The sequence below is a fragment of the Sipha flava genome, unplaced genomic scaffold (assembly GCF_003268045.1).
Source record: "Sipha flava isolate LNK unplaced genomic scaffold, YSA_version1 66_pilon_pilon, whole genome shotgun sequence".
In the NCBI taxonomy this organism is placed as follows: Eukaryota; Metazoa; Arthropoda; class Insecta; order Hemiptera; family Aphididae; genus Sipha; species Sipha flava.
Window position 1 is genome coordinate 1,698,348 of NW_020273606.1, and position 14,812 is coordinate 1,713,159.

General features: G+C 28.5%; 1 long non-coding RNA gene across 1 annotated transcript; it reads right to left on the minus strand.

Annotated features, from left to right (window-relative positions):
• Nucleotides 1-7,316: 7,316 nt before the first annotated feature.
• On the minus strand, nucleotides 7,317-14,707 carry LOC112691752. The gene is made up of 3 exons (XR_003149346.1): nucleotides 14,372-14,707; nucleotides 9,794-10,012; nucleotides 7,317-9,735 (listed from the first exon to the last, which is right to left on the minus strand). It is a non-coding gene; the product is annotated as an uncharacterized LOC112691752 (long non-coding RNA).
• Nucleotides 14,708-14,812: the final 105 nt, after the last annotated feature.

Genomic DNA, 14,812 nt, shown 5'->3' on the forward strand with positions numbered 1-14,812 from the left:
GATATTTTGGGAAAAGAAAATAGGTCCATATTAACCAGCATTTTGTGTAGGTATATCCCAATAAAATTATATTAAAAATATGTAATAAACAATTATATTTAAATTCGAATAAAACTGAAGTAGAAAATTATGAAGCCATTTTAAAATTAAATATAGATCCATTAACGAAATTTGGCGTTTAAAATATGTAGTTTCTGTACAATATTCAGTTGGATTAAGTTCAGTGAAAAAACAGATACTTTTTCTGTTTTAGTTGTCGCCATTTCCCAACTAATACACACAATAATAATTATTTATGATATTATAACTAATGAAATGTAAACATTAAATTTTAAATTTTATATATGTATTATGATTACCAGTTAGTAGTGCCAACCGTCACTGAAAATGTGTATTTACAACTATCATTTAGCTTAAGTGACATATGTCAATATATTATATCAAGTTTTGAAAAAATTTCTTATTGAAACAGGAAAAACGGGAAATGTCCACACTCAGTTATTTACAGCGTACATAGATTTTATAGAACAAAATAGAAATTACTTAAAAATGACAATCATTCTTTTTAATTTATTTAGCCAACATGGTTCTTTGTAGCCATGATGAATCGGAACATTCTAATAATTAAGAATATTTCTAATATTTCTAATGATAAATCTAATATAATATAATACGTTATTTTTCTATAGTTACCTATTTAATTTGTAGTTTTTACATTATAATACATTATATTTTCTAAAATTAACTTTATTAGGTACTTACCAACTTTAGTATACATTTTTTGATTTATGTAAATGTATTTTGTTGAACCTAAATTAATCGTATACCTATAGGCAAAGTTGTGAAAAATCGTATTTAGATAATTATTCGAACATTTTTTTTTTATAATTATACGAATAAAAATGTGTTCAAATAATTTTCGATTAAACTTGTTCGAATAATTTCCAAAGTTTAGGTACTAATGAAAAATATATATTATAGAATGATTATAATTCTTCTAGTAAGTCTACGTGTGTATAGTAATAATAACCAATATTAAGTAGTCAATAATTCAACACAGTAAAATACAAGGTTTATATAATTTGAACAAATAATTATATGTTTATGTTGTAAACGTACTGAACCTAAAACCTTTTTTGTATAAAATATTATAATTGATTTAAATATAAAGTTTATTTTATTTTATTAATAAAAATGGTGCTTTGGGTGTGTGAGGTTTTCTCCAAAATGTGTTTGGTGCTCAAGCCCTACCAATATTTTTGGCTGATTTGCGTGTATGAGTATTAGAACATTGATGAAATAAATATTTGATTTATCCACTACAATTTCCAATATATCTACGTAAGTATGTAATTTAATTTCTATAGCTATAAATATTATATTATTACTTATTTCGTGCATACACACTACAACAACTAGCTGTTATCGTATCCGTAATGTGACATAATATTTAATATTCAAGTTAATAATTATATTAAAGTTGTTAATTTAACCGAATATCGTTTTTTATAGGTAAAGTATATACAATATTAATGCACACACGGGTAGTCTATTTTATCTTAGAAACCGAAGTGCATTCAATTGGTTCGCAACGATAACGTTATGGGTGTAAAAGTATAAATTATTTTAGGTACATACATTTTAGGTTTCCAGTTCACTTGATGCGAGTGCAACAATATTGTTGTTGTATCATATTATACGGGCTGCAGATAGTGTCACGAAAATACACGGTTTAATGTATCTGTATATATTGTGTTCCATGCGTATATATCCGCGTGCGTGTACCGTTTGATTTTATACCAAATCGAGTCTAATAACTAAACCTAAGTGCATTTGAGAATGACACAACGGGGAATTCAAAGAAAAGTAATTTTGGATAACTAATGGGTCCAAATAATGTCGTTAATTCATTGTATGTTATATATCGTTTGCCAGGGAGGCGTGGCCGGCATATCCTCCCCCGAATGGCCAAAAGCCATTAAACTTTAACGCTTCAAAACCAACAATGAAATCCCATTGCCTGCAGTTTTGAAATAGTGTACAGATAGCAAACGTCTTGTAATATTTCGAGGAAAAAAATATACGTAAACTGCGCAATTTAAAGTAACCTTATAATATGAAATTATGGATACACAAATCGCGTTTTAACAATTCAATGTGTTTTTGATACGATAAATTAATATTTTATTATTATTTCTGATGTAATTATATACAATTAATGTTCGATATTACTTAATTATTTTAAAATTTGATAGTTACCCAAGTTCGGTAAGAACTGACAACAAACACGATTTTATTCGAGTATCATTCAAATATACATAGGTATATTGTTTATATCTATTACTTATTTTTATATACGGTTTAGAAGTATATTATGGTTCTATGTAATGATGGGAAATATTCGAATAATTCCCATCACTATTTCTATGTTTTGGTAATTTTTTTTTCATTTCGATTAGTTCTTAACAAGAAAATAAACTTGATCAGATATTGTCAATTAATTATTATTCATCCAACAACTTTTTTATAATAAACATGTGTAAATTGTGATGTTAGCCGTTAGAACCATAGATAATACATAATTATGTAATATTATATAATATATTAATAAAATAATATATAAAAATAATATATAATAATAATATAATAATATATATTTATATAAATATAAATATAATTATATAATAATATATATATAAAATAATATATAAATAATATATATTATATATTATATAATAATTAAATATTATTAATATTAAAATACATTATGTATTATCTATGGTTAGGACGATGAAAATGTTTTATTTTCTTGTATTTTTAATGCTCGCTCAATATGTATTTTTCCGTCAGTGTAACGCGTGCAACTATATGGGCACCCCAATGGTCCATTAGTAAAAAGCTAGGAATGGGCAAATGTAAAATTAACAAAAGCTTGCCGGATGCAGGTTTTAGATGAGATTGCTGGGCTACTGGGGTGAATGCTTTCAGAACTCTGCAGTTATTAACTAAGAGCGTATTATAATAAATCATTTACTTAGATCAAAAAACTCTTACAGAACAGAAGTTGAAGCAATTTTTATATCAGCTGATTGAACTAGTGGACTGTTTTTATTAGTTGGCTTATGAAATATTTTGAAGAAATAAAATATAGTATACTATGTATACATGATATATATATATATATACCAGTGTATATGCACTGTCATGTGAGTTAAATTTCAAATTTATAGATGAAGTTGTTATCATGTGACGATTTTTGGAGCTATCAGGCTATCGATATAAGTGCAAGGAAAAATAATATACTCATGGTTTTCATTAGAATAAATCCGTTTATCTAAATCAATCTTATTTAGACAATCACCATATTCAAGAAATGATATACATGTGAAAGATAAAATTACTTATTTATGGTTATCGCCATTATACTTTTGAGTACCTTTAAAATTAGGAAGTTAATAATTACTAAATACCTAATTTTTTTTTTACAGATAGCATATTGTGTATTTAATAATAAAATAATAAAAAGTTAAATAAAATTAAAAATAAGTAATCAACTGTTTAATTTAGAATAAACTCGTAAATTAATATATAAATAAATAAACAAATAGTTTGTTTATATAAATATTTAAATAAATAAATAAATGTAATAATAATAATATAATATAATAATATTCCAGACTCAATATTTATTTATTTATATACGTATATTTATTATTAAAAAAAAAGACATTAGATCATGAAAAGTGTTGTTTTTTTAATTGTATAAACATTTCATTTTTAATATTGTGAGTTGAGACCACAACCCGAAAAAAATTAATATATACTCAGTGCTTGACTTGAGAAGGGGATGCAGGGGGATGGAATACCCAATCTAATGTTCAGAAATTTTAGCGTCCCCTTACTATTATTCAGTTATTATTATAACGCTAAACAAGTCTTGGGAACGCTATTTTTCTTTAAAGTAAACAGAGTCCCCCTTCTTTAATTATGCCAAGTTGAGCATTATCTATACCATATTATGTACTTGAGTTTCAGTATTATTATTTAACATTTTATTGATATAGTGATAATAGTGACTTCAAGTAAATTATTTTGAAAACTTATTCAATATTCGAAAACGGTAAAATTGCATTCAAATCGTCCACACAAAACTTTTTAAAACGTTAATGTGCAATATTCTCATAAAAAGTATACGTTATTGTAAATATTCAATATGTATATGTTATAGTTAAAGTATTGAATCAGTTAGTTTATAAAATAACTAAGACGTATAGGTAATGTAAGTATATAATTTATACTTTAATTAGTTATTTTATACATTCCCTTGCATCACTTCTTTAATGTGTCAAATTGATATTCATAAATATACAATATCGTTATTTAACTGTCCATCATAGCAATAAATTAGATAAAACTGCCGTTCTTGTTGTCAGTGACTGCAGTATTCATGTACGTTTATCGTGTAGATAAAATTATTGTTGTGCATGTATAATTATTAAGATTGTCAATAAAATCGATAAGATTTAAAGTTGAATAGGTAATAGTCTTACAGTCACACGTGTTCAGTGTTGGTCCGTCTGTATCTACAATAGCCTTGCATGTACAAATAACTGGCCCTACCAGTGACCTTACCACTGACTTGACATTAGACAATAATGTAGTCATTTTTCATAAACAGAAAATATTAAATAATGGTATTTATCTTTTGTTGAAATCTCATTTTTGGTGGCCCTACCTTATAATTGTTGGCCTCCCGTTGGTCCTACCTAGCAAAAAATCCTGGCGCCGCCATTGCTTCGCTTCCTTACGAAACATTCGAAACACGTTTATGAGCGAATAAAATGATATTAATTTATTATTACCATACCAGCAAGAATAATTTATATATATACAAGAATAAATTAGACTTACATATTCTAACTTCTAACATTCAGTCATGATCATTTAAAAGTATAATACATAATATATTTTAAAGTTAAAAAATTTGATTATTTTCTCGTTGAATCCAACGCACAGTGATCGAAAATTCAATTTTAGACGGATTTTAAATGGAAAAGTAGTAGGATAAAAATAATATATATTTCACTTAATATTATATCTGTTACACTATATAGATTATAATCTATTAGCTTTTAGGATGCTAAAGCAGCGATAGTCACTTTAAAAAAACGATAAGTGTAGAAATATTAGAGACAAAATGTATAATATACGGTTGATTGAAAGAATATAAATTAATTTTTTCGCCGGCTGTGTTCAAAGTATCTTTACAATTTATCAAGAGTCAAACCAGTAATTATTATTTAAGAATGGACTTAAATTCAAGTGGTAAGTAAAGTTTAAATTCATACGTCATATTCCGCTTTTAAATACGTACTGTATAGGTATATATTGCATTACTATTTAAAACCTTCATTAATGATTTTTTTAAATTGGATAGAAATTATATAAAAAGCTATCTAAAATTATCATATAAATAAATATAGGTCTTATACCATAACTTCTTACCTTTTCTATGACATAATTTCAATTTGCTTCAAGTTCCGTCCGTAATTAACATAATGGATTTCCCTAAACATTTTGGTGGTTTAATGGTTATTATTGCTACATTTCAGTTGGCAATAAAGTTATCCAAATTGTGTACAATGATTTGTTCTTATGCTTAAGGAAAAAAAAGCCCCTGGTTCTAAGAACTGTGGAGTCCAATTGACATTTAATTCAATATATCAAAAATATATATAAAGATGATGATTGGGAATAGACATATGAAAATTTAGTTTCACAATACATTTCCAATTTCACAGCCGTTTTAAGCAAATTTTGGATAAAAAGCTCACGGAATGTGGACAGATTTAGTGAATCCAACATTAATTGGCTAAAAAACAATATTTGTTATGCCACCAATAATACCATTGAATAATACCACACTACCTTCACTGCCATCAACATCAAATTTCGGCAGACCTCAAAAATTGTTTTCCGATTGTTCTGATAGAAGTAAAAAAACGTAAAGTTCTACGACTTACTAAATCTTATACTTCTCCAGGAATTTTATTTGCCTCTAAAACTAAATTATATAAGTCTGGAAAACGAGCGGTTTGTAGTATAGTAAATGAATCGTTATCCTCTCCAACTCGAGCCTCAACAATTAAAAAAACATACATATCATCACTATCAATTGACAATGCCATCATGCCATATTCTTTTGACGAGGCCTTAGCATTTCTCATAGATAATAAATTAACGAAACCACAATTTATCAATATTCGTAAATCAGCTAAGAAACGTATAGGAAATATTTACCCGAGATACTATAATGTTTTAACGGAAATGGGATTTTTCGGCGCGGCCGTTTCGCGATGCCGATTTGACGATAAAGAAAAAGTAAATGCATGAATTTATTAATTTTTATGTTTTTATACATGACTAGAAATAAGTATCTTATCTAAACCTAACCTTACCGACTATAATGTATAATATATATATATATATATTGTCGTATGCTACACATTTAATACTATTATATACGAGTACAGTAATATACAGTTAATCTAGATAAGGATCACCGACACAGCGAATTAAATTATAACACCTTTTTTTTACCTACACGCAAGGCCGGATTGGACAAATTCGGCCCACCGAGTTTTCTGTATGTTACCGGTCCACTTACTAACTGGCGGCCCTTGTCCAAATTTTTTTAATCGTATATTTCAATAGGTGCATTAATCTTAAACTTTAAACAATTAATATTTTTTGTTAGCGACCTTTCACAATTTAAAAGGCCAAAAATTGTCGCGACCCACCAAGTTTTGTTCGGTAACTCGCCAGGCCAATCCGGCCCTGCATACACGCAGGGCCTCCACATACAATTTCGGGCACCTATACTAAATGTTTTTTCGGACCCTTTATAAAATTTCCAAAAATACAATTTACTATTTATATATATAACAATTTTAAGAATAATATTTGTTTTTTCATTATACCGATTCAAATCCAAGATTCATAAGCATTTTAACATTAATAATGTCTATTTCATTTTTTTTTTATTACAATATTATTTAAATTAAAAAAGAAAAAACCAAGCATATTTTATATTTTTTATATATATATATATATATATATTTAATATTATATATAATACTAATATAACATATATAATTTATATATTTTTTATATAGTATATTTTATATTATAATTTTTTTTAAGTTAAAATTTTGTTTTGCGGGTTTTGAGCTCAGTGAACTCAGTAATGATATCGTCATAATTGATTTTCAAAGCCAATCCATTCATTTCTAGATAATCATTAGTTAATCCGCATTTTGAACTATCAAAATAACTAAGTATATATATATATATATATAAAATGTTATTTTACAATATTATTTAATGTAAAATAAGTATTTCTTCTAAAATTTCAAAAATTACAAATAAATGTCAACAGGCCCACAACGCCGAAACGGCATCGCCGAAAATATCTATCGCCGAAACGGCCGCGCCGAAAAGTCCTAGATCCTGTTTTAACGGCCAAAAAAAAAAAAAAATGCTATCAACCAAATATTCAAATTATAAAATATTCTTTTAAAATTAAATTGCAGCACCTTGTTAAGCACACTATCTAGAGAATATTTTCAATTTCGGATATATAAATCATAGATTTAACGGTGAATAATTTTGAAATATTATTTAATGGGAATATGATGGAAGCATTAGTCGATCTAGATATAAGCAAATTTTTCATGCATCTAATGACTTAGATGACTCCGGTATTTTTAGGTTTTCACTGGTTCCTTTACAGCTGAAATGTACAAAGATAGACAATTCTAGAAATGTAGTTTTATGAAGAAATCTCCGTCTTTCGTCAACCTGTTACTCTCATCCGTTAATTTTCGATTTTAAAAAGGAAACTATTGAGTCGACATTAAAAAAAGTAAATGCTGTCGAAGAAGAAATTAAGTTGTTGATTCTAACTCAAATTTTTAAAAATTACATTCAATTTCTAGTACAGAGCACATTAATGTTCACTATGATAGACGGAAAAGTAAGTTTCACAAACTTTTATTACAATTATTACTCACATTTTAGTTAAGTCTAGAATTATAGACATAGTATTGCAACCCACGAAAATTAACAAACGATTTTTAAACATATTTTAGGTTTAAAATTCAATAGATAGTTCATTAAGTCAAAAATGCTATATCTGTAAGTGTTCTCCAAAATATATAAATATTACCCTAGCAAAAAATGTAAGTGTACAACCTGAGTATTACAACTTTGGGCTGTAAACACTTCATGCGTATATACGAATTTTCGAATGTCTATTACACATTTTATATAGATTGGAGTTAAAAAAATAACAAGTTAGTATAATGACTAACGACTACAATGAGAAATGGCTATTTAGTATAAATGAAAAACATGCGTTTTATGACTTCCAAATGTGTTATTTGTGAATAGGTTCGGTCAGCTAAAGATAAAATTATTTATGCAAAAATAATAAAATGTATACAAGATCGATTTAGACAGAAACTAGTCTTTTTGGAGATATAGTTTTGAAAGGTACTATTTATTATGAGTACATTCAATTTTAGATTATAATTTTTAATATTAAATTTTGTTTTTTCATAATATAGACAAATGAACGACTAATCATAGTAATACTTCTCGTAGATTTTTCAAAAACGTGAAAATAAGTGCTGATATAAAAAATTAAGAGTTACAACTTATACAACGATTTGGGATGATTTTAAAAACAAATGGCAAGTGATTATTGATATATATATATATATCAATATATCGAAATAGTGGACCATTATCTGAAATTTGCCAATTTACCATGGGATAAATGTATTGGAGTATGTACCGACTGCGCTCCCGTGATGACTGGCTCAGTCAAAGGCTTTATTTCTTTTGCCAAGAAAAAAAATGAAAATATTATTTTTACTCATTGTTTTCTACATCGAGAAGCCCTTGTGACAAAATCATTGGTAGGTGATTTAAAGTAAGTTTTTGATCAAGTTGTAAAAGTGATAAATTATATTAAAAATAGTCCACTAAAGTCAAAGTTATTTAAAAAAATGTGTGAAGGTATGGATTCAGATAACTCAAAATTACTTTTTCACAGTACAATAAGATAGTTATCAAGAGGCCGGGTAATATCACGTTCTTATGATTTGAGTGAAGAAATATAATAATTGTATTTTTAACAATAGAAGAATCGAAATATGAGTTTCTTGGAGATGAAAAGTGGTGGACAAAAGTTTCTTTTTTAACTGATATTTTTGAACTTTTGAATAAATAAAGTACAAGCATGCAAGGCCGTAACGAAAATATTCTAATATCATCAGACAAAATTATGGCTTTTAATGAAAAATTAACTCTGTGGAAAACTCAAGTTGACCAAAATATATTAACTATGTTCCCACGAACTGCAGAGCGAGATGTAGACAGACGCCAGTCTCATATCGTTAATTAGCGAATCTATGATGTTACTGAAAGACAAATTGACGAAATACTTTCCCAACTTCTTTTGCGTTATGATAGTGAAAAACAAAATTTTTTTAAATATTATTGTTATCAAAAATGAATCTTTGGTACATAATTATGACCCAGAAACAAAAGACAGTCAATGGAGTTTCGTCATAAGACTTCACCATGTTCATAGAAGTTTAAAGTTCAAGCGTCAGCTGGGAAAGTCATGTTGAGCCTTTGAAGCCTTTGAAGCCTTTGAAGCCTTTGAAACTAGAATTTATTTTATAAATTAATAAATTAGAGTAAAATAAAATTCAATATTATTTACCTTACATGGAGTAACCAACAAAAAGTTGCAACAGCACTAAAGAAAATTTTGATATCCCCCTCCTCAAGAAAATCCTTTATACGCCCATGATATAACTGGCCGACTGAAAATGATATTGTTGTTGATGGTGATGAATATAGATGCAATTCCGGACTTCGGCAGCGACGGAAGTGATCGCGGAAAAAAATGTTGTGGAAGTAGTGTAGGCTAGTGTAGATCCTGTACCGATAACATGCATTCGTGATTATAATAATAAGTATAAAAACACATCAATAACAATTGAATTTTGGATCCATGTGAATAGCTATATGAACATCTTTCTTATTAAGAGGCATCTGTACATGTGACCAATACAACCGCACTAAAACGATATTTAATATAAATATTATTCAGCTTAAAATCTGTTCATCGATTAGTATATAAATGTTTACGTGTGTGTGTGTGTGTGTGTGTGTGTGTGTGTGTGTGTGTGTGTGTGTATGTGTGTATCAAATATATATCATGTGCTCGGACATTAGTCCAAAAGAACGTTCATAAAACAAAAAATTTAACGTTTAGAAACGCCCTGTCAATGTCCCTTGGTGTTCGTAAACGTAAATTATCCCTTTGGGTAATCATTTTCTTACCACCGTCACTCTTTGAAGTCAATAGCAACCAAATGCTCTTCTGGACCTACGCATGTCTATGCGGATCGAGGGAGCAGGGAGGGAGGTATAATATCCATCGGTCGCGAAAAGAGATATCGCGGACACTCCCATTTTCAATTCTTACACACTTACGCACGTGTCAAAACCTAATGGTTTCGGATCGTTGATCGGAGTCCGTTACGGCATCGTTGCTGCACCGCATCAGACCCGACCTCTAATTGAGAGGGTGAGCAGAGCGCCTGAGCCTTGGGCTTAGTGTTTGAAAAAGATCCATAGATAATGCTAGTTGTAAGTTACAACATGCAATGATTATTACGGTCATACAGAGTTATGTCTCAAAATTATGAGCCGTAAGCAATATTATTTCGGAATAACACTTGAAACATAGAATGGACGTTATGATTTAACTTAGATTTCCATCGAATGCACTTAAGACTCGGCTCGTAGATCGCATTGTTATTATTGGTATTATTTTTACATAAGATATTTTTAAACCATTAGCAAGAGTAAGATTATCATAACTAAAAAATTTTCGGCGGAACACGTTAACATGATGACATTGTTATCTTATGTTAAGTATACCAACCAATATATTATATTTTTCTCTGGTATTGAACTCCATTTAATCATGAAATGTCTAAATACAATACATATTTATATTGGCATAGCTATAATATCAGGCACTTATTTTAATATATTGGTTCTGTCGTAACATTAAATTATTTAAAATAAATGCTAATTGTTCATTTTAATGACCTTTTTTTCATTTTTGCTTTCTTTACTATGGCCCGCCAGATGTTAAAGTTTCAAAAATTGGCCCTCTAATTACTTTGAGTTGCCCATTCCTGACTAATAAAATATAACCAGAGATGTTTTTAGGGAACGTGAGACCTCAGAGCCTAATATATACATCGGGGGTCTTTAAAGAAATAAATTATGATACATACCTGGATACGCAAATTTTTTTTAAAACAAATTAATATTTTTAGTTATTAATAAACTTAATAACTTTATCAGTGAAAAGTAAATTATTGTTTGAATCTGATACTTAAAACTATATTGTTTGTTATAATTTTAAAAAATGTACTTTCATACAACGAATATTCATTTATCTAAATTGTATACAATCCATTTTTACATTCAAAATTTATCACGATTTATTTATCCCCTATCCACTCATGTCATATGCGGACGGAAATATAAGTTTTTCTTTTCAATGATAAAACCAAGGGTGTATTAGAGGGGGCCGAAGGAGGCATTCTCCTCCATTATGTCTCGTATTTTTTTTTGGAATATAATACATTGATTTATTTAAAAAAATGTATTGTATAAATAATTAAGAATATAAATTACTAGTCTATCATTATAATATGATTATAAATTCAATAATATGTCAATTTGATCATGGGTATCAATTTTTGTTTATCTTTTTATATCATAACATTTTTTGTTGTAGAACAAATAGTGTTATTATCTTCCATGTGTTAAGAACCTCTTCTTGTTATAAAGTATTACTTATTAGTTAGTAAGTACATAAATGCTGAGTCGCATTTTCATCGACAGCCATCGCCATCGGTCTGCCGATGTAACTATTATTCCTATGATTATTTGTTGTTTTTTTTTTATACAGGATTCAGACTGAAAGTATAATTTTAATATAAGAACTATTTGTGTTGTTATTATTAATATTTATTTTATATGCAGTGGGTTTTTAATGTATTTATTAAATAAATATTTAATTCAATTTGGCACTTGTATTTTTATACAATTAAAAAAAAAAAAAATGAATGAATGAGCAACATGAACAAGAGCTGTAGGTAATGAACCAGTGGCGTATTCAGTAATTTTTTAGGGGGGTATCAACATTTTTATTTTATCTGTTCTCTAATTATAATTATAGTTTAATTCAATACCAACAAATTACTGTTAATAACTATAGTAATAGTCACAATAGTTATATACACATCACACATATTCTACACAAAGGTTTACTATAATAGGTAGGTACTATAATTTGAAATCAATTTTTATTTGGTAGTAAATATTAAAAAATCAGTATAAATTAAACATAGTTTATACATTTTAGATTTATTATATAATCTGTTAACTTTGTATATTGAAGATGATGGAAAATTAAAATACACTATATACCAGGGATGACGAACCTTTTCAGGTTCAAGTGCCAAATTTTTCCTTTTCAGGTTTTGAAAATCGTTTACTTGCCCAAAGAAAATTATATTTTTTTAGACTGTAAACAAAATTACAGATTTATTACATTATTTTTATTAAATTTTAGTCATTCTTAATGAAACACAAGCAGCAATTGTTTCGTTGGTCAAAACCTTTTTTTCCTTCGATTTAATTACATTTTTTACAGCGAATAAGCTTTCACGAACATAGGTTGACGAAAAATATGAAAGCATAAGGAATATTTTCATTTTTAAAACATATATAATTTGTTTATTTGAATTTCTTACAATCAACATTTTATAAATAGTAAAAATTTTTTTTTGTACAATTTCAATTTTTTGTTCGTGCCATTAAGATTTGGTTAACATGCCATTTTTGGCATGCGTGTGATAGGTTTGCCCCCCTGCTGTATACTATTTACTATTAAACCATTGAGTATGTAGAAATTTCAATGGGGTTCCAGATCCGAAACTCCTCCTTCATGTGTACGTCCCAGTAATGAACTGTAAATTATTTTTAAGTTTGTATTGAAGAAAAATTAGTTTCGCTCCCCTCCCCCTCCATAACCTCAACTCAAATACGTTCTTGGATAAAACTGCGTTATTTTTATAAAAAACTAATTTAAATATTTTGCATTTGAATAAAAAGAAAAAAACATAAAATTATAATTTCAGGTAAATTTAATGTAATGTTTTTAAATTTGGGGTCCATCAAATCCCGAAGCCTCCTACCTAGGTCCTACGGGCCTATGCCTTCGGACAGCATTGAATGTAACTAACTAACTGTTATATGTTTAACAAAGTCTGTACCATAGACAAGGTCGAATTTTAATCGACACGTTTATTCGATCGATTGAATATAGCATAGACGATCGATGGGAAAAATCGTCTATATCGAATTATATAAAAATAATACACCTCAAGTTTCACTGTTCAATACTGCAAATGATTAGACGATTACTTAAGAGTGTACATTGAACAAAAAAATATGAAGATTACAATATAATATAAAATTTTTATGGTACAATATTTTCGCTTTTGGTCGACAATTATGATAAACAGATCATATGGAAAAACATCATCGATACCACCGACATAAATATATAATAAAATGTTTTCGTATGACTACTTGTTAAAAATATCACTCTCGAAATCATAATATTGTGCAGGTACACATTTCGACGGTCACAATCCGATCGACCATATTCATAAATCGAATTAATCAAATCAGATCGACTCAGTTATTAGTAATAATATAACAAAAACATCGATCATTTAATATAATTAAACGCCTATGTAAATTAAATATATGTACCTACTAAATATAATGAAATACCCGTCTTCCATATAAATGCGAATACCACATATAGGAAGCACTAATATACTACAAATGTTTATAAATACAGTGGCGTATTTTCCGGGGAATTCCCGAGTTTCGCTACCTCCAGAAGAAAAAAAAAAAAAGTTCAAAAATCATAAGTGACTTGCTACAAAGGTACAGAGAAAAATAATATTGGTTCATATAATGCGGTTGTAAATAAGTCTTCGTTTGTATTTATAGTAACAGTAGGATAATATAATTATTATTTCATACCTTAAATATATTTTATATTATAAAATCATTTATTTTTTTTAGAAAAACTTAACCTCCTCCCCACAAAAAATTTGGAAATAAGTTACTGTACGTGTTAATCGAGAAATCCAAATAAGTGTACGATAAGCGTACAATATTGTATACGTACCACGTATACACGAATAATGTGTCTATCGGTAGCGTTGACGATTGAACCGTTGTCAAAATATTCGACAACGACGTACATTTGTCCGTACCTACGTCGTTGAATCATTGCACAACAAAAACGATAAGCAGTTATAAACGACCAACATCGTATCGGACTTTGAATCGCGGCGTGCCAATTATAAATTATATCTTATAACAGGCACATTAACGTTTGTTCATTTCCTGGTTAGACCGCCGCCGCGGCCCGCTACTCACCAACTTCGCGGACAGCCATTTGGTATGCCGTATTGCAGTGGAAACGGGGAGAGAGCGATCCGCGTCGTTATCAATACGAACAACTATTTCCATACGTTCCGTTGCTTTAACGCGAGTGATAACGGCCGTTCGCCATCTCTGTCGCTCCCCTCTCCCTCTTATAATACTTGCTCGTTCTCGCACTCGT